A 22,076-nucleotide genomic window follows, 5' to 3' on the forward strand; every position below is an offset into this window, starting at 1 on the left:
CACTTGGGTTACCTGTCAGAGAGCCTTGCAAAGTTCATGGTGTTAGAATTTGATTACAATTCAAATGTACTTATCTGTCAGTAGCCATGAGTCCATTGTTGTCATCTGAATTGGGGCTGTATTATAATTTTCATTGGGAAGCAAACAAAGGTTCTCAGAAAATTATCCATACAATGTAGATAACGTGAATTATAAAAACTGAGCTGAAGTTTCAATGAAACATTTATCTGTGATATTTTTAGCTCTTTCTGTGTGGGGCAGGAAGCACCGCATACTTGTGTTTTATCCCCTTTTAGGCTCTGTTAAAATAAAAATTATCCTGGATGGGGGAAAGAAAAGATTTCAGCCAAAAGGAGTTTATTTTGTTTCTGTCTGAGTTTTGAGGGATATGTCTAGTTGTGTTTATTGTTTCTAAAATCTTGGCAGGACAAAGAAAAGCATTTTTTGCTTATAAAAACCAAAAACCATAGGGGAAAATTTTAAATTAATATAAAGAGAATAAGAGCAAGTTTAGGCCATTCCTTTGAAGCTGGCTAGGCAATTCAAAGTCACAGGGCAGGGCATCAAAGAACCGCTGCCTAGGAAGGCCTCTCTCCACCAAATCAAGCCTAAATATGCTGGGAATAAATTGTGTATCTAGTCCAACAGGCTTAAAATATTTTATTTCAAATTCTCTGGGATTGGAGTTATTGTCCTTCTCATTACTTCAACATTGTTTCTCTTTGTATCGTTTTCCTCCCTGGTTGATCTTTTCCAAGTCCCTTATATGTAAGTGTATCCTGCCCCAAACATCTTCCCTCTCATGTCTACCACTTCTGCCTTCTGAAATCATCAATGGCAGAAAAATATGTACACACTATCATACAGACAAACCTCCCCCACAAACACATTGATGTTGGTAAATTTGACACAGAGTTCCTATCTAAAAAAAGCAGGCAGAAAACCAACACAGTTTTGAGCTCTAAAAGATAGTGTGTTCAAGAAAACTTAATCTTTAAATCTGTGATCTGGAAGCATTTTATATTAAACAAGTCAATTGGACACTGAAAATTACAACAGAGGAAGGATTTCTCTTGACCTTCATTTCAGGTTCTAAGGCCCTTAATAGAGGGATTTGACATAAAGAGGTCAGAAAAACATTCCTAGAGGAAGTGACATGTGAACTCAAGAGTTGTAGACTGAATAGCAAATATCTAGTTAAGAGCAGAAAAAGGACTGTTCAAACCAAAAGGAGCAATATATATGAACAGGAAGGAGGACAGGAAGAAGGCCGGTGGGACGGGATGAGAAGCAGCAGAGGACGACTGGTACAAGATGAACCTAGGACAGCAGTAGAAGTCTCACGGCTCGGGGTCCTGACGGCCACGGTACGAACTCTACCCTTTATCCTGAAAGTCATACAGTTAATTGAAGGGCATTAAACGTGGGGGACACCATCATAAGGGAAGTGTTTTAGATACAGAAGGTGAGGAAGAATGCTGTGTGCAAGATGACTGCTACATTACTTGCTTTTAATAATAGAAGAATTGCAGTGCAATTCACAAAGATCAGGAAAGTTGAGAAAGGAATAGAACTGAGGGAGAAAATTATGAGTTTTTAAAAAAATATATATATCCTATATTTGAGGTGCTTTTGAGATTGCCAAGAAGGGGTATTAGAGAAAGGGCCTGTTATCTCTCTATAGCTAATAGTAGAAGTCATGAGGGTGAACGAAAATATAAGAGGGGAGAATAGGAGAGATTCTACCTCTAAGCTTAAGCAACTTCAATATGTAATGGCCTTCGGTGATAAGCCTGACAAAGATACAGTGAGGTAGGAAGAAAATTAAAGGGTATGGTTGCAAGGAATTCAAATCATAATGTCACAATCCAAGAAAGTGGAATATAGAGCTGAATGTTACTGAGAAGCAGACTAAGAAAGAAAAAATATTCCTTAGACTTAGAGACAGGAATGGGATTGCTGATCTTACCAAGAACTGTTTTGGTAGAGATGAGGTGTGTCTGATGCCAGGTCAGAATTTGAGGAGAAAAAGACAATAAATGAATGCAGCAATTATAAACATTTCTTTTGAGAAAACTGTGCTGGGATTTTGTTGCAACGACTCCAAAATTCATACTCATACCAAAAACGTGAGTGTTAATCTAGATTCATACTTCTGTTTTACCATTCTGCCCTCAGTTTGCTCTGAGATCTGCAAAGTTTTGTCCGTAAAGGCTTTCAGGGCAAGCAGCATCTTAGACTAGAAAGAAGTAAGCCACTCACAACTGTGAATCCCTGTACCTCTCAGTGACCAGCTGTAAAGCATGAGGAAGCTGCTTAGCCTCTCTAAGCCTGTTACCTCATCATAAATCATCATTAATAAACATCTGTCTTGTAGAACTTCTTAGAAACTAGATTGGTACTGCCATTGTGGAAAACAGTATGGAGATCACAAAAATTTAAAAATAGACTTACCATATGATCCAGCAATCCTACTCCTGGGTATATACCTGGAGGCAACTCTCATTCAAAAAGATACCTGCACCCCAATGTTCATAGCAGCACTATATACAATAGCAAAGACATGGAAACAGCCTAAATGTCCAATGACAGATGATGACTGGATAAAGAAGTTGTGACATATATATGGAATGGAATACATAGCCATAAAAATGAATAAAATAATTCCATTTGCAACAGCATGGATGGACCTAGGGATCATCATTCTAGGTGAAGTAAGCCAGAAAGAGAAAGAAAAATACCAAATGCTATCCCTCATATGTGGAAGCAAAAAAAAAAGAGGACACTAATGAACTTATCTGCAAAACAGAAAAACTCACATAGTAAACAATCTTATGGTTACTAGGGGAAAAAGGGTTGGTAAGGGATAAATTTGGGAGTTTGAGATTTGCAGATGTTAACCACTATATATAAAAAGTAGATTAAAAAAAACAAATTTCCTCTATATAGCACAGGGAACTATATTCAGTATCTTATAACCTTTAATGAAAAAGAAAATGGAAATGAATACATGTATGTATGTGCATGACTGGGACTGTGCTGAACGACAGACACACTGTAACTGACTATACTTCAATAAAAACAAATTAGAGAGATTTCTGTAAAATGCTTTTGAATGAAAGCCATTTTAAATACTAAAATTAGACATCCTTTTATCTTTGTTTCCTTTTCCTTCCCATATATCAATACCTATATTTGGGTTTTACCAACTTTTGCCCAGTTTATTCCAATTTTATCCTAACTAGCCTCTTCAATTCTCTTCCAGATCATTGCCAGGATGAACTTTCTAAAAGGCAAGCATGATCATATTGCAGCCTTGCGTAAAGCCCTTGGAATGTTTCAATTGTTCCCCCTAAGCTTCCAGAGTAAAGTTCAAATTTCTCAGATGATCAGCCAAGGTCCCTCATGACCTGATGCTTGCCCTCAAATCCTAGCTCTGTTTCCTGCCATTTTCACACGTGACCACTTCTAATCAACCCCACAGAACTTGCCATTCTCAGATACATAAACTTAATTCCTCTCCTTCCCAGTGTTCAGAGAGCTCTTCTTCCTGTCTGTTCTCCAAAACTAAACTTAGCCTCCACTGTAAAGATTTTCTTGAATCTGATTGATGTGGATTTTCTCCATGCTCCTATAGCATCCTGTGCATTTTTCTCCCTTGTATAGTGGGTTCAAGCACAGGCACTGCAGTATATATGCTGCCTGGGTTCAAATACTGGCTCTGATATTTATCACTTCTGTTCCTCTAAGCGGATTTACTCTCTCTGGGACTCACATTTCTTACCTGTAGAATGAAGATCACATTAAAGGTCACTTTTTAAATTGTTATAAGGAATTAAAAAGTGTTTACCACTCATATGTTAGATGTTAATATTGAGGACGTGTGACAGCTCTTAGCTGGTAACACAGTGATCACTATCACCTATACTGTCAGCTCCCTGGAATCAAAGGCCTTCCATTATTTGCTTTTATAGCACCAATATGTCACAACTGCTCCAGAGCCTACTGCTGTTCAGTAAATACTGAACAATGAAATAAGTGGATACATTGAATAAATTTCACCACACTGCATCTGGGATCTGAAAGCACCGATATGAAAAAAGGAATAATATGGACACTGAGAAAAATCTCTTGTTGTGTATTAATAAATTAAGGAAAAGTATCTAGGGTGACTGTGTGCTTACATCCCATTAGTTCCCATTTGCTGAAGAAATGAACTGCTGTAATAAGCAGTAATGAACATTCCTTGAAGAGCTATAAATTACATTTTATGGGAATTTTAATATAAATTGAAAATTCACTTATTAAAATTTTCTAGTATGCTTATACAAAATATTCAGGTGTTAACTGAACATATGATGAATAGCCCAAGATATGATGTGTATTGTGATGACTAAAAATATCAGTGTGCTTACTGTATAAGGAATAAATGGACTAAAAAATACGTTGGTTTAGCTTCCTCACTTATCTCGTATATTCTGAATTGGCCTCAGCCGTTCAGAGCACATTCTATAATTTCTAGTAAATCAATTTCAACAGTCTGTCATTTTGCACACTAAGGTCAATTCTTGGGAAGCTTAGAATTATTTGTTCCACAAATTACAAGAATATTTCATAAATGACCATCTTAGAAGATTTTGCTCTCTCCAAACAAATAAACTGGTAAGTGGCCATGAGCTAAGTTTCTGACTCAGTTTACTTCACGGAGTTTGGCACAGAGTGATCAAGCCAACTAACAATAACTTACCTGTGTGAAGCTTACTAAATACTTCAGTTCCTCTTTTATCATCATTGTCTGTCATTTTAGAAAAATTTGCAAAGGAAAAATGCAGTTCCAAAGTTTTAATTTGAGAAAACAGAGAGTAATCAAGCCAACTAATGGTAACTTACCTGTATGAAGCTTAGTAAATACTTCAGGTCCTATTTTATAATCATCTTCTGTCATTTTAGAAAATTTTGCAAAGGAAAAATGCAGTTCCAAAGTTTTAATTTGAGAAAACAGAATCATGATCCACAAAGTCAAAATAGCAACACAATCATTGTAAAAGAATGGTCACTTATAGTAGAGACTCTAAGGCTATCTATAACCTTTTGAAGATTCTTTTCCTCTAAATATTTTTTCTGTTCCCAACCTACCTATAACCTGGTTGCCATGGATCCTTGCTTCAAAATCAGAATCCAGTGGGAATGGTCTTGACCTCTTTGCCTTGAGCATGGCCAAGTCCCAGTGTTTTCCCTTATTCTTCCTTTGAGTCTGTGAACCTTCTGGTCAACTCGATTCCTTAACACTTGCTTCATATACTATCAGTTGCTCTATACTCACCTTTCATATCTTACATTAAACATTACTCCCGTGGTACTGAGCAAAATTCCCAGACTGACTTACCTTGCTCCTTGGGGCTATGCCTGCTGCGAGGAAACGTGGTTCACATTCATCTGGCAGCAAGAGTCCCAGCAGAACTCCAGCCCTAGGAATAAAGGTCAGATAATTTTTAAATAAAGGGAATAGAGAGTTTTGAGTATGCATACATTTCTAGACGCAAAGTATATTAAATTACTTTTCTCCAAGTTTGAAACACAGTGATTTAAGCATTAACTCCGAAAAGTTAAGATTTTAATATTCACCTTAAGTAGCAAAATACATGTTTTAAAAAATAACTTTGCAGGAGTTTGAAAAATTGAGAATAATTCTAATAGATATGATCTAAGACTACACAAATATGAAAAAAGTACTTCGACGTATTTGTTCATTAAATGCAGAACTTGAGCAAAGGCAGTATTAAACCTAACAAATGAGGTACAAAAAAGTTTTTAAAAGAGCATTCTAATCAATGTTTCAGCTGTGCTGAGCTGAGCAAGCTAGACCTAGCCTTTTATGGGTACTTCTTTTCAAATTATATTGCATAATTATCACCAACTACATTTCTGCATAGGGAAAAATGTTCACATGTCATTTCAAATTAAATATTCTTTACTAAGGAATAGAGGCTGTTTAAAGTAAAAGCATGTATGTCAACAGTATAATTCTGCTATAAAATATAAAATTATCCCTATTTTATCATAATAGATATAAGGTACAAAAACTTATCTTGCATTTCATCTTTTATAATAGTAACTTTTCATAACAGCAATGTCTGAAACAACTGTATTAGTAATAAAAACATTACTCACTTCTATCTTATATTTTTCTCCCAAGAAAATGCTACAGCATCTTATTACAGTATTTTGAACTTTACTCAAGCATCTATTGATTTTGGAAAATAGTCTAAATATGCCATGGACACCTACAACTGTGTCTTTGGTCAAAAAATGCTAAGAACTCACAGGAAACTTGGTTTAGGGAATGTGTTATTTCAGCCATTTTTTGAATTTAATAATAATGGATTTTTGTTTGAGTTAATCACATAATTATTACTATGAAGCATGTTCAATTGCTTCTCACTCAAAATCATCTATGAATTAGACAGAATCACCAAAACCTTTTGGTTGTTTTCCTGAATTACCTAAATTCTGACATCAGTAGTAAGCAAGACCACAGCCGCCACAATGGCTTGATGACCTGCTCATTTTTACAGACAGAACCAGATTTCTAGACAGAACCAGATTTCATTTTGGGGACAATGTGTTCTTTAAATTTGGTTACTGGACTGTATCTAAGAACCGGATTGCTTCCATAAAATATTATAGGCCAGTGTACATTTTTAACTTCTGTCAAGAAGCAGCTCTTTCTTTACGCATCTTTATGATGAAAAGAGCGGTGAGACTTCCTTAAGCAGAGACTTAACCACGATTTTCCTTTGTTCTTGAGCCTAATGCTTTAGACTAATTTATAGGCAAAGAAGGGAAGCGCCTGAGGACAAGAAAAGACAGACCAAGGAGAAATATATGTAATCACAGTGACTGAAATTGAAAACCAGTAAATACTGCAGCATAGGAAACGCAGAATAAAGTAACTCACCTCTAACTACAGACATTTTTATATAAAGAATTTAGTTGGAACAATATGGAATGTGCTCTGACTAGAATAAAGGAGGATATGATGAACCTGGTTCTCAGACCAACACAAGGTCTGTTATCAGTGCTGCCTATACTATGTCAGGCAGAGTATTAAATATTAATGAGTTCTAGTTCCTTTCATCTGACCTATAAGCATAAGGTTGCCTGAAGCATATGAGAGAAGATTAATGTGAAACTGCTGAACCTAAACCTGGTGCTAATACGGTACTTCACAATTGTGACGTTTTATCAGCAGTCATCCCTGGCTTACAGACCTTGGGCTTATTTTCATTTATTGCATCCTCTGTGTCAACTTCTTTCATAGCAGATACCACTTATATAGTCACAAGTCCACAAAGTCAGATGTGTCAAATACAACTTTGTTTACAACTGCAATTACTGTTATTGAGATTCCCAATTCCATGGATATCAAAAATGTTTAACTCTGCCAACTCATGGCAATTAAATTACTTCTGTTTTAAAAGTAAGTCTTGCAGAATTCCACCTCCCACACACACCACCATCACCAAGCACACACAAACATACACAGGCGTGGTTCTCCTTAACTTCTCACTGAGTCATCTAAGTCCTAGGGTGGAGTTATATATTATCCTGGCATTAGAAGGGAGACATCTGGTTCTCATGCCAGTTTCTGGCTTCTCTGGTCTGTGAGGAAATGTAGTTCACATTCATCTGGCCCTCACTATTCTATTGCCTTCACTGGCCCAATTCGTGGCTCTATACCACTGTTTCAATTGTCAGGACCATATAATCCACATCCTCTTTGTCCCAGATGTAAGTCCTCTGCTGGTACCTTGATCCTCCCCACAATTCTGAATCTTTGGCAGGGGTTGGTCGCTCAGGAACATTGGTTACACTCCCACACTACTCTGGAGTTTGTGACTGTGTGTGGTTGACTTCTTACCGATCTAAGAATCTCCTTCAGTCAACTGCTGCTCTGATCCTAGGTACCATTTGGATAGTGAGCTTTCTCAGAAGACGTGTGGCTTTCTCGGTTATACTGTGGGAAGCCCAGTGATTAGTCTTTTCTCCTCATATCTAGGGGTTTACTTCATCTCCTCCACTCACTGGGTCTTGGTCCAAAACACAGGAGATGGGCACTTCCCAGAGAACCATTGTTTCTAAGGTCACATTCCTTTGTGATCTCTCTTCCCATATAACAATCAGTCTAAACCTCACTTTCCTCCTCTAAGATATCAATTCTTGGCTCAAATTCCAACAAGCACTAGCTCTTCATATTTCAATGGAAGCTTCTGGCAGTGACAGAAAAATAAACAAACATTTCCTCCTCAAGCACAAATTTCTTGTAATTAAAAGACCAGTCATTTCAAAACATTGCCTCCACCATAAGTTTACAGACATTCAGAGATGAAGAATTTGATTCCTTCTTTTGTTTTTTCCCCTTTTGTTTTATTCTTATCATCTCTGCCCTGAAGACACAGTTCATAGAAACCCCTCCCTGCTGCCTTAGAGGCTGAGCCCATGAAAAAGGAATGGAAAAACATGGTTTAATGTCAAAACTTTGCCCAGTGCACTTGCCACTACCAAAGAGACTTAGACTGGACTCCAGAGCATGGGTGTTTAACAGCCTGTTCACATGGGCTTTTTGCCTCTGTAGTTGTTCACATGTTTCCCTCCTCAAATTCTTCCCTCCAAGTTTGTATATTCAAACCCAGGCTATCCTGAGCTCAGCTCAAATGCTGCCTCTTCCATGAAGCATCTCTATTCAACAGAAAGTCAAGATAAGTCTCTTCTTCACTAGACAATATGACAGTATCATTTCTGTACCACTGTCATGAACTAGGAAAAATTGTCATTTATAGTGGAATGTTTTTTGGTGTGTTTCTTTCTTTGGTAATATTTTAAGTTCCCTAAATGAATTTACTGTGAGTGCTGTATTAATCACCAGTGGTGACTGTATCTGAATGAGATAGTATATCAGTTTACTTCATAAATTGATCAAACCATTTAGCTTTTCCCAGGGCTTATTAAAATATATAATTCTATATTGGTTTCCTAAGGCTGCTACAACAAAATGCCACATACTAGATGTCTTAAAGAACAGAAATGTATTCTCTCAACAGTTCTGGAGACAAGAAGGCCAAAATCACACCAGCAGGGCCATGCTCCCTCTGAAACCTATAAGGGAGAAAGCTTTCTTTGCCTCCTAGTGTATGGTGGTGGCCACTGATCTATAGCACTGCTCCAACCTCTGCCTCTGTTGTCACAAGACTTTTTCCTTGTCTGTTGCTGTCTTCATGTGGCTGTCCTCCTTTCTATGTCTTTCTTTAAATTTCTCTCTTCTTATAAGGACACCAGTCCTATGGCATTAGGGCCCACCCTGATGACATCATCTTAACTTGATTATATCTGCAAAGACTCTGTTTCAAATAAGTCCACATCGATAGGTACCATGGATTTGGACATCAACCTATCTTTCCGGGGAGACTGTCAGTTACTAATGTTTGACACATAGTGTAAGTATTCAAAATGTATTTGAAAAGTGAAAAGAAAAGTTGGTCTACACATGAAGTGTTTTCATAACTTAACAGTACCTACTTTACACAGGCCAGCTTATCAGTGACACGTAGCCGCATGATCCCTGCATTAATCAAATGGTGCGTTTGAATTTAAACAAGTCTCCCTCTATATAACTGCCTAGGAGTCCCTTTCTCCCTAAGACCATCCTTCCTTTTTAATTTTAAAGCTTTTGATCTGAAGCTGACTGCCACTGTGACTTTCCTGTTAAAGGTTCATGTCAAATCCATTTAATCAGTAATGGAATTGGGCCCATTAATCTATTTCATTACACATCACAGAGAAAAATCAAACTGAAAAGAAATAAAAAATGATGCTGTACAATATATTCACTTGCCTCTCTTAACCCAAGCCCTTGGGTCAGCTGTTCAATTTCATTACAAATGATTTAAGATTAATTCATATTTATCAACCTTACATTGTGTCAAGATAGTTGCTGAAGCATCTCTACGGGATATGCCACTGTAGTGACACAGAAATATTAAAAACCTAGCTGTGAAAACTGAACAGCACTGCACCATGTAAATGGTATGTGTGGTTATTGCTAATGATGTAAGAATTCAAGGGTGAGTCATTAATATTGTGGATCAAATGATACCTGATTTGTGATTTCAATGAAAATTGCTTTCAACAAAGATGAATGATTAGAATATTATAACATTCCCACTGCCAAATGCTAAATCCCACAATACTAACTTCCTTCCAATCGCATCACTTATATTTGGCATTACTTTTAAAATACCATCCAAAATGCTTTATAGCCGTGGCAAGAGATCTGTAAAGACATTTACAACATAGCAACGTATGAGAAAGTAACACAGAGATAATGTTTGATATAAATAATTTCAAAAGCATTTCCATCTGCAAGTGTAATAAGTCTTTAAAAAACACAAAGTGTCTTGAAATTTCACATTAATGCTGTACCTTAGTGAGAAAATATATTGCTAAAGAGGGAAAAAAGAAGAATTACACATGAATGCATTTCACCACTATGAATTTTTTCATATCGCAACACAAAATAAATGACTACGTTTCTAACTATCTCATTTCATTTCACAAATTATATATTGTTATTCACCATCATAAGATTTGAAACCCAAACGGTAAAAACAACTGAGGTCTCTTGTTGCGTGAAGAAGCAACCTGCCTTGTTCTTCCTTCTTCGTGATCTTTAGCCCTTGCTTATCCCCTTCTGCCTAATCCATCACCTCTGGCACACTTGCCTCTGGGCTTAGTCTGTATAAATTATCACTTTTCATCAGCACGGCTTTTTGGCATTCTCACCTTATAAAATAAAAACCTCATCTGAAGTCAACCAGAGTATGGTGCGGTTGTGCGTCTGTGTGCGCGCGCGCGTGCATGCGTGTGTGGTTTGTTTCTTTTCCTAAGCAATACACTGCAATACTAATTGCTCAGATGTTTACTAACATTTTGACATCAGACAGTGTATCCTCTCCTGTTTGAGTCCTAAGTTACCTCATGTGTAAAATTAATCATTTGTGCACTCATGTTGAGATACTATAAACCAGTCTACCAAAGACTAGCATATAGCACATAATGAACAAACGACAGTCCCATTCTCAGCTGCATTTAGCTCAAAAAGCATTTCAAAGAAAATTGCCTAATTGTGTTGACTTGACTTCTACTCAAGATAAATTCTCTTCTCAGCCCAAATTGTTCCTGGGCACAGTCTTACTCATCCTTAGTTTGTACCCATTTTCTTTCCCACAATGAGCTTTCAATGTTTTGTCAACTCCCATACATTTTTCAACCCATCCTCAAATGATGTGTTCCTATCCTCTCTAACAAAACGAGGCATGTACATTCTACCTCAAAATTCTATCTATATTTTTGCCCATCGTCAACCTCTTTCCTCAATTATCAGAAGAGCAATTGGCTCTACTAGAATCTCTCTCCTCAGAATACACTGTATCGTAAAATCATAGTTAATCGTCACATCTCATTCAAATCTTTACTCAAATGTCATCTTTTCAAAGAGGTCTACTTGGATTCCCCTATTTAAAATTCAAACTCCTAACTCACAGTCTCCATGATTTTCTCTTAGCATCATACTGTTTTCGTTCCATACCAGGTTATTAGCCACTGGCTAACTAGTTTACTTATTCAATTGGTCTAATGGTAGTTGTTCGAGGAAAAGTGAGCTCCTTCACAGAACGGGAGTTCTTCTGCATTTGTTCAGTAAAGGTACTGGAAACAAGGTATAGATATTTAGCAAACATTCACTGGATAAATGAATGAATGTCTTCCTCTTAATCTACCAGCCAGTCTTTTTTCTAACCCTTGGAAAATGAAACATCTTTAAAATGTTTAGTTTAGAAAGACCTTAAAATAGAGAAAATATATTTTTTTAAAGTATGACAAAACTAATACAAATATATTTATCTTAAAAATGTAAATAAGCTGAATTGAACTCTTTAAAATCAGGAAGGAAAGGGAAGGAGAGAGGGAGATGTGGGTGGGTGGGGAGAGAGCATGACAGATTGAGATTTCAGCTTGGAGATTAAAAATGCAAATTCTAAGCTTATAAAAAGAAGACCTATAAACCTAGGTGATTCCAAGATTAAAAAGAAAATAAGTGCAGTATTTTATGATGTTATTTAAAACAAACAAATCAGGATAGGGAGTTATTAAAATAGTCAAATTCAAGCAAGTGGAGGGCCAGGAGGTTCCAATATTCATCTCCCCAACAAAAACAATTAAAGAAAAAAAAAACTACAAACAACTACAAACTGATGAAAACAGCTCTGGGAAAACTGAACTACAAAGCAGCAGCAACAGTAATCCTGTAAAAATTAACAAGCAAGAATAGCCACATAGAAAAGTAAAGGACATTTTTATGTGTGCTACTTCATTCTCTAGTCCAGAGCAGCTTGGTACCAAGAGGGATCCTCTCCAAGGGAGTTCACTCCGTAGGGAAAGGAGAGCAGGTGAACTCCAGCAAGCCTCACTGCCATGGACATTTGTAGCCTTTGCTACAGAGGAACCCCACAATCTTCAGCAACACTAAACCCAGCTGACAGAGCTTCCCAGACTCCTCAGGGCTGGAGCTGTCTTTTTTGTAGGGAGATCTGCCCACAGCTGCCCTAGCTGCTGCTGTGCCCGGCTCCTGCAAAATCAGGATGCCATAGTGCCTCACCAGCTATGGGACCACGGCTGCTGCTGCCCAGCCCCCAGGTCTCAAGTTGTGATTTCACTATTACCAGGTCTAAGATTCCACTGCTCTGAACCGCTCCCTTGGGTCTTAAGTCAGGGCTTTGACCCACCATCACCAGGCTGCGTTGGTGGAGCTCTTTGCCCCAGGCCCAGGGTTCTAACTGATGTCTACTGCATGCCATTACCAGGGTTGCACTGCTGCTCCTCTGTGCCCTGTCCCCTAGCATCACAGTTGGGACTTGGGCCCAGTATCCTCAGGATATGGGATATACTGCTCTTGAACCCTGCCCACTGGTTCCAAGTCACTGCTGCATGCTGTTATCCTAGAACCCATGATGCTACTGCCTCCTGCCCCTGGGGCCTGAATAACTGCAGCAAGCCCCACAGACCAAGAACCCAGGTCCACAGGAGATCTGCATACTCTCACACCTCTGACACTGAGTGTAGGGCATCTGTGCTCCAGGACCAAGGAACTTCCACGGTTCTACATGTGCCTGATCTCAGGACCCTGGCTCCACTGCTGCTCTGAGTGCTAGCATGCCATATCTACCACCAAGAAGGATCTACTCAGCTAAGATGTCTTCCCACAAGCAAAAAAGGAGAACATGAGGACCCCCCCCCCATAGCACCAGCCACTAATGCCAGCCCCAGACCCTCCCCAGTCTTGACCACAGAAGAGCCCACAGTCTTTGCTGATGTTGACCTCAGTAGAGCGAGCTGCAGAAACTTTACCACTGTGCCCTCCCAGGAATGCTCTGACTGCACTCCTCCCAGCTGGCACCCTCACAGCCACCTTCCCCACTAAAGCCAGGCTGAGAAGACTGAAAGAGGCAACTTCTCCTCAAATGCACAGATATCCAGGCAAAGCCATCAGAAACACGAAAAAGCAAGGAAACATGACACTACAAAGCAACAAAATTTTTCAGTAACTGAGCACCAAAAAACAGAGACCTTGAGTTACTGAAAAAGAATTCAAAATAATTGTGTTAAGGAAGCTCACTGAAATTCAGGAGAACACAGACAATTCAACAAACTCAGAAAAACAATGCATGAACAACATGAGAAGTTCAGCAAAGAGACAGATACCATAAAAAAGGAACAAAACAAATTTAGGACCTCAAGTATACAATGAATAAAATTAAAAATGCAATAGAGAGTTTCAACAGCAGGATCAATCAGACAAAAGAAAGAATCTGCAAAATTGAAGACAGATCTCCGGTCAAAGGAGAGAAAAAGTAATAGAAATGAAAAAGAGTGGTATTCTGATCAAGGCATTGACAGAAGAGGCTCCTGAAATCACCTTCCCCCATGACCACACTGCATGTACAGTTAAATATGCAACAATTACCTGTGAAATCCGAACTAGCTGAGCCTACTCCTACACATCAGGTGAATGAGAAAAAAAAAATCATATTGAAATGGGTAAGAGAGGTTGAGACACAATTGGGAAGGAAACTGTAACTTCCAGTTTCTCCCTGAGGGAAAGGTTTGGACTACAAATCTGACTTCCCAACTTTCAAGATTTCCCCGAGAGATAGGATCCCAAGACATCTAGCTCTGCAGGCCAACAGGGCTTGCATCCATGAGACAACAATGCTATAGTGAGCTAAGAAACAGTTTTTAAAAAGACTTGCAAGGACTCACCACAGTTTTCTCCCCAGGGTTCATTGAGAGGCATCCAACTGAAATGCCCAGTTTTTCTTTTGAAAGAAGCCTATTTACATGTCTTAAAAGCTGCAGCCTGAATAGCAGGCTTATGATTTAATATGTAAAGCTGACTGTACTTACTCTCCAGAGACAGACGCTAGCAGGTACCAACTTCATGCTCTTTCTCTGTCACACTCCAGACAGCCAGATAGAAGTTTGTGCACATGTCTGATGCTCCAGGGTGTGCATCCCTAGATCACCCAGCTCTGCTGACCAGTGGAGATAATACATATCTGAGTCCCATAGGAGTTTAACAAACCGAAACAGTTCCTAATTGGCTATTCCTCCCTCCCCTCGACCAGGTGCACAACACAGAGGCAGCACGCTGAAACGCCAAGACTTTCTGTAAAAGAAGCAGATTTGCAGGTCTTAAAAGCTGCATACTCAGGGCAGGCTTCTAAATTAACACACACCTAGGGGCTGACTGAAATCCTCCCTAGAGACCAAGAAGGCCAGCAGATGCCATCTTTGTGCTCTCCCTCTGCCCGCCCCAGGTTGCAGGTGTCTCTTTGAAAGGAGTCCGTGCATGTGTCTGGCACCCCAGCTTTTCTGGCTTCCACCCAGAGTACACAGACCTTGATTGTCTGGCTCTAGTGGCCAACAGGGCTTGTATTCATGGGTTCACTGGGATCATAGCAAACCAAAAAAACCAGTTCTTAACTGGCTTCCCCCTCAAGGCTCAGTATAAATGGTGCAGGCAGAAAAGCCAAGCTCCCAGTCTTCCCTTGAAAAAGGTACATTTGCATACTATAAAATCTGCTGCCTGAGGGTCTGGGTTCTGATAAGCCTACATCTAAGTGCTGACAGATGTTTCCCCTTGGGATATTGACAGGTCTTGGCACACAGTCAACTATAGGAACCACTAAGAAAAAAGAAGTCTGCTTGGATAATCAAAGGTTTGAGAGACAATCAAGAGCGAGGGCAGAATTCAATAATAAGGTCCATTTCCTACAAGGGCCACTCATTTAAGACTAGGGGAGATGACTATTTTATCTAATTCACAAAAAGTCAAGAAAAATGCAGAACCATAGGAATATGTTCCAAACAAAAGAACAAAATAAAACCCTAGGAAAAGATATTAATAAAAGCAATCTAAGTGATTTACCTGACAAAGAGTTCAAAATAATAGTTGTAAAGATGCTCACTGAGGTCAAGAGAACAATGCATGAAAAAAGTGAGAATTTCAACAGTCAGAAAATTTAAGAAAGTACCAAACAGAAATCACAGAATTGAAGAATAAAATAATTGATCTGAAAAATTCAACAGAGGGGTTCAAGAGTAGACTAAATGAAGTGGTAGAAAAAAAAATCAGTTAACTTGAAGACAGGGCAGTGGAATTCATGCAATAGAGGAGCAAAAAGACAAAGGAGTGAAAAAAAAGGGTGAAGATGGCTTAAAAGATTTAAGGGACAACATCAAGATAACCAATATTCACATTGTAGGGATCCAAGAAGGCAAAGAGAGAAAAGGGACAGAAAACTTCTTAGAGGAAATAATGGATGAAAACTCTCCTAGCCTGGGAGATACCCAGATCCAGGAAGCCCACAGGTTCCAAATAAGATGAATCCAAAGATCCCCAGACAAAGAAACATTATAAATAAAATCTCAAAAGTTGAGGACCAGAAGAGAATATTAAAAGCAGCAAGAGAAAAACAATTTATTAAGTATGAGGGAACCCCCATAAGACTATGAGCAGGTGTTTTCAGCAGAAATTTGCAGGCCAGAAGAGAGTGGCACAATATATTCAACTTGCTAAAAGGGAAAAAAGAAAAACAAAACAAAACAAACAAAAAAAAACTGCCAACCAAGAATACACTACTTGGCCAAGCTGTCATTCAGAATGAAGAAAAGATAATGAGTTTTTCATACAAGCAAAAGCTGAAGTTTTTCACCACTAGACCAGACTTACAAGAAATGTTAAAGGGATTTCTTTAAGCTGAAATGACAGGGTACTATTTAGTAACAGAAAGAAACATATGAAAGTATAAATGTCACTAGAAAAGGTAAATACATAGTTAAATTCAGAAAAATATAATGCTATCAAGGTGGTGGCTAATAATTTAGAAAATCTATTTGAAGGTTAAAAGGCAAAAGTAGTAAAAATAACTATAAATATAGTAGGTTATCAATGAACATACAAGAAGGAGATGCAAATTGTGATATCAAAAACATAAACAAGGGGGGAGTAAAAAGTGTATCTTCAGAATGTGTTTGAATGTAAGTTGTTATCAGCTTAAAATATGTTGTTATCACCTTAAGATGATGGTTTATGTGAGCCTTATGGTAACCACAAGGCAGACAGCTATAGGAGATATACACATTTAAAGAGAAAGGAATCTAAGCCTACCACTAAGGAAATCAATAAATCATTAAGAAAGAGAGTTAAAGAAGGAACAAAGTAATTACAAAACATCTAGGAAACAATTAACAAGATGGCAGTAAGTCTATACCTAACATTAATTAGTTAAAATGTAAATGGACTCAAGTCTCAAATAGGAGACACAGAATGGCTGAATAAACACATGAAAAACAAGATCCAACTATTTCTGCCTTCAAGAGACTCACTTCAAATGTAAGGACACACATAGACTGAAAATGAAGAAATAGAAAATGATAGTCTATGCAAATGGAAAGCAAAAGAAAGCTGGGGTAGTTATATCAGACAAAAGAGACTTAAAGAAAAATACCGTAATAAGAGACAAATAAGGCTATTATATAATGATAAAGGTGTCAATCCAACAAAAGGATATAATATTTGTAAATATTTATGCATCCAACATATAAGCACCTAAATATATAAAGCAAGTATTACAGGCCTTATAGGAGAAACAGACATCAGTACAATAATTGTAGGGGACTTTAATACCCCCACTTAATCAATGTATAATCACCCTGGCAGAAAAACAATAAGAAAACATTAGACTTAGACTACACGTTATACCAGATGGATTTAACAGACATTTACAAAACATTCCATCCAAAAGCAACAGAATACACATTCTTCTTAAGTGCCAATGGAATATTCTCCAGGATAAATCATATTCTGAGCCACAAAAAAGGTCATAAATTTAAGAAGATTGAATTCATATCAGACATCTTTTCCAATCACAGTGATATAAAACTGAAATCAATTATAAGAAGAAAACTGGAAAATTCAAATAGGTGGAGATTAAACAATATGCAACTGAGCAACCAACAGTCAAAGAAAAACAGAAGAGAAATAAAAAATATCTTGCACAAATGAAAATACAACATATCAAAACTTACAGAATGCAGTAAAAGCAGTTCTAAATGGAAACTTACAGCACTAAACACCTACAGTAACAAACAAGAAAGATCTCAAATAAAAAAACCTAGTTTTACATTCAAGGAACTAGAAAATGAAGAATAAACTAGGACCACAATTAGAAGGAGGAAGGAAATAAAAGAGTGGAAATAAGTGAAATAGAGACTGAAGACAATAGAAAAGACCAGTGAAACTAAGCTTTTGGGGGGGGGGGGAGAAACAAATTTGGCAAAACTTTAGCTAGATTCACCAAAAAGAAAGAGGGAGGACTCAATAAAATTAGAGAAGACATTACAACTTATGGCACATAAATACAAAAGAACTCAGTGGCTGCTATGAACAGCTATATGCCAACATTTTGGAACTGGATAAATTCCTAGAAATATACAACCTATGAAACTGAATCATGGGTGGGGGGGGATCTGAACAGATGAATTACTAGCAAGGAGACTGATTATTGAGTCAAAGTCCTCCCAACAAACAAAAACAAAAGTTCAAGACTAGATGGCTTCACTGGTGAATTCTACCAAGCTTTTAAAAAAGAGTATCAATTCATCTCAAATTCTTTCAATAGATAAAACAGGGACACTTCTATACTTATTTTATAAGGCTGCATTACACTGATACTGAAGGCAGATAAAGAAACCACAAGAAAAGAACATGAGAGGCCAGTATCTCTGATGAACACAGATGCAAAAATTGTTAACAAAATACTATTAAATTGAATTCAGGGGCACATTAAAATAATCATACACTATGATCAAGCAGGATATATCCCTTGGATGCAAGGATGGTTCAACACACACAAATCATTAAATGTTATTTACCACATTAACAGAATGATGGACAAAATACATATGATTATTTCAATAGATACAAAAATTGATAAAGTTCAACTTTTTCATAATAAAAACTCTCAACAAGTTAGGCATAGAAGAAAGGTACTTCAATATAATAAAGGTCATAATAAAGACTATAGCTAATATCATATGTAGTGGCGAGTTTTCGAGCCTTTCCTCTGAGATAAGTAGCAAGACAAGAATGCTTGCCCTCAGCATGTCAATAAACATAGTATTGCAATCTAGTTCCAACAATTAGGCAAGAAAAAGAAATAAAGAGCATCCATATAAAAAAGAAAGAAGTAAAATTATCTTTGTATCTGATATATTATATACAGAAAACCTTATAATATTCCATCAAAAACTTTTTAGAACCAATAAAAAATATGATCTAAGAAAAATTAAGAAAACAATCTCATTTACAATCACATTAAAAACAGTAAAACAATTAGGAATAAATTAACCAATGAGTTGAAAGACCTGTACACTGAAAACTGTAAGATATTGATAAAGGAAATTAAGGAAAACACAAATAAATGTAAAGGTATTGTCTGCACTTGAACTGGAAGAATTTAAATTGTTGACATTTCTATACTACCCAAAGTGATCTACAGAGTCAGTACAGTCCCTACCAAAATTCCAATGGCATTTTTCACAGAATCAGAGCAAACAATCCTAAAATTTGTGTGGAACAGCAAAAGACCTTGAATAGCCAAAGCAATCTTGAAAAAGAAGAACAAAGCTTGAGGCACCACACTTCCTGATTTCAAACTGTATTACAGACCTGTAGTATTCAAACAGGACAGTACTGGCCTATAACAGGCATGTAGACAAGTGGAACGGAATAGAGAGCCCAGAATCAAACCCACAAATACACAGTCAGCTAATTTTTGCCAGGGATATCAAGAACACACGACAGGTAAAGGACAGGCTCTTCAATAAATGATACTGGGGAAACCGGTTTTTCACAAGGCTGAGGGGATAGGGAAATTGGGAGATGTAAGTCATAGGGTACAAACGTCCAATTGTAGGAAGAGTAAGTTCTAAGGAGCTAATGTATACTTGAAAGTTGCTGAGAGCTGATCTTCTTAAGTGTTCTTATCATACATAGGAAAAAAGTTAACTGTATAAGGTGATGGATGCATTAATTACTTTGATCTTGATAATCAATCCATTGTGTGTGTGTATAAAATCGTCACACTGTACATTTTAATGATACAATATATTTGCCAGTTGTTTCTCAATAAATTTGGGGAAAACAGTTGACTTAATGTCAAAAAAGCATTATAAAAGGTTAAAAAGGGAATTTATGAGGTTAAAGAGGGTTGTTAGAGTATTTGCGGTCTAAGAATAACAAAGTCAGTATTATAAAAGAAAAACTGTGGAAGAAAAGGAATATTAGAAGATCCGTAGTATGAGGGAACTGAAGTCATTATTTAGTCTAGAAGGTAAGTGGATAAATAATACCAATGGGAATAATAATCAAAAGCAAAGACAGAAGGGCTAATAAACAAAATAAATGTGATAGGTCTCATTGAAACATTCTGAACTCTACATGTGGAAAGATACTCCCTACCTTCTCATAAAACATAAACATGATCAGAATACAAAAAGGCTCCACAGATCCCCAAATACAAATATTGTACCAATATTATTATCTGATTAAAGTAAAAGGAAACTAAAAAAATTTTAAATCAAAATCAGAGAACCAAAATACCCTATCAAATCAAAATTAATATATCTTTCTTTAAACAATCCTTTACCAAAGAAGCAAATAAAATCAAAAGTTTATAAAGTCTAGAAAATATTTAAATGAAGATAGTCTATGTTGAAACCTATATGGTACAACGAACACCATATTAAGATAATTCATAGCTACAAATTTTATGTCAATAAAAATAAATAATTACGACGATCTGATTCAAAACATTAGAAAACAAATTAAGCCAAAGAAAACCATAAGAAGTAATTTTTTTATGATAAAAGCAGAAATTATTTATAAACCTGAAAAGATATAACCAATAAAATTGAAAGCTATTTTTCAAAATAACCCCATCATCAACAAACTACTAACCAACCTAGTCATGAAAAAAGGTTAAAGAACAAATCCCCCAAATTTAAAAATATTGAATTAAAAAAAGAGATAAAAGTAGAAAAACCACAAAAATTCTTTGCTCATTAATAAAATAAATTGGAAATCCTGGATAAAACAAAAATTTTTCTAGAAAAATGGAAACTGACTGCATTTGCAATAAAACCCTAAATGTGGCAATTCTCACAGAAGAAATAATGTTGGTAAAATGAGATCTCCCTCTAAAAGCACTAGGAATAGATGGTTTTACATGAAAATATTATAAAATCCTTAAAAAGTAGACCATTTCAAAGCTAGTTAAACTCTTCACCATAGATTAAAAACGAAACACCCAAATTCTCTTTTTTCAAAGCAAGCCTAACACAGGTACCAAAACTTGCCAAGTACTCCATAACAATACTACAATCTATATCACGTATGAACTATAATGAGACATTCATTATAAAATATTTGTAAACAGAATTCATGAGATTATCATAAGAGTAATATATTGTTTCTAAGAGAATTCTATTCTAAACATAAGGATTGTTCAGAATTATACTAGCTATTAATATAATTTAACATATTAATAACCCTAAGGAGAAATGTCATACTGCCATAGATGTTAATGAAATATAAAAATACTTAATAAAATAGTAATTTATAGATACTTTCTTAAAATGGCAAAATATATTGATCTTAGCTCAAAAGGCTTAATGGAAAACCACTAAAAAATTTTCCTGGCAAAGTAAAGGACAAGATAAGGCTGTCCTCCATCACATTAGTATTTAACATTATACTTAAGCCATTGACCAAAATATTTTGATACAAGAAAAACTGGAGGTGTAAGATTTGAAATAAGGTGACCTTACTAATTTAAAGATGATATGATTGAATACCTGTAAAACAGAAGAGAATCAACAAATATTCTATAAGAAATAAAGTACCTTACAATAATACAGCATAAAATATTAATATGCATAAATAAGTAGCACTCAAATAAAATAGTTCGAACCATGCTGAACAATTGTTTTGCTCGTCAAAATCTGTAAAAATATCAGCAGTTCAATTAACCACTACCAACAGCAACCAGTAAAAAAGATGTAATAATAAAAAGTTATGAGAGAAGAAAAGACCACACTTAACAAGGGTACAAAAAAAGGCACAGTACCTACAAAAAACTTCACTAGAAATGAATACATAAGGTCTTTGACTAGAAACTTTAAAACATCCGTGAAGGAAGAAGACTCAAACAATTTAAAGTGTAATGTGATTGTCAACTAAAACAATTATTTTTTAAGACTAAACAGGTTATTCTTAGTATCAGATGGAAAATTAATATGAATAACCAGGAAAATTCTTTACAAAAAGGTCAATGAGGGCTACTAACCCACTAATATAAAATAAAATATAAAACTTTTATAATTAAAATAAGTACATTAAT

General features: G+C 36.5%; 1 long non-coding RNA gene across 1 annotated transcript in view; it reads right to left on the minus strand.

Annotated features, from left to right (window-relative positions):
• The window catches only part of LOC116667788, a 218,936-nt gene that overhangs the window by 32,710 nt on the left and 164,150 nt on the right, over positions 1-22,076 (minus strand). The window contains exon 5 of the long non-coding RNA XR_004324864.1: positions 5,387-5,468. This is a non-coding gene — a long non-coding RNA (uncharacterized LOC116667788). The remainder of the gene's footprint in view (positions 1-5,386; positions 5,469-22,076) is intronic.

The sequence above is a fragment of the Camelus ferus genome, chromosome 12 (assembly GCF_009834535.1).
Source record: "Camelus ferus isolate YT-003-E chromosome 12, BCGSAC_Cfer_1.0, whole genome shotgun sequence".
Lineage (NCBI taxonomy): Eukaryota > Metazoa > Chordata > Mammalia > Artiodactyla > Camelidae > Camelus > Camelus ferus.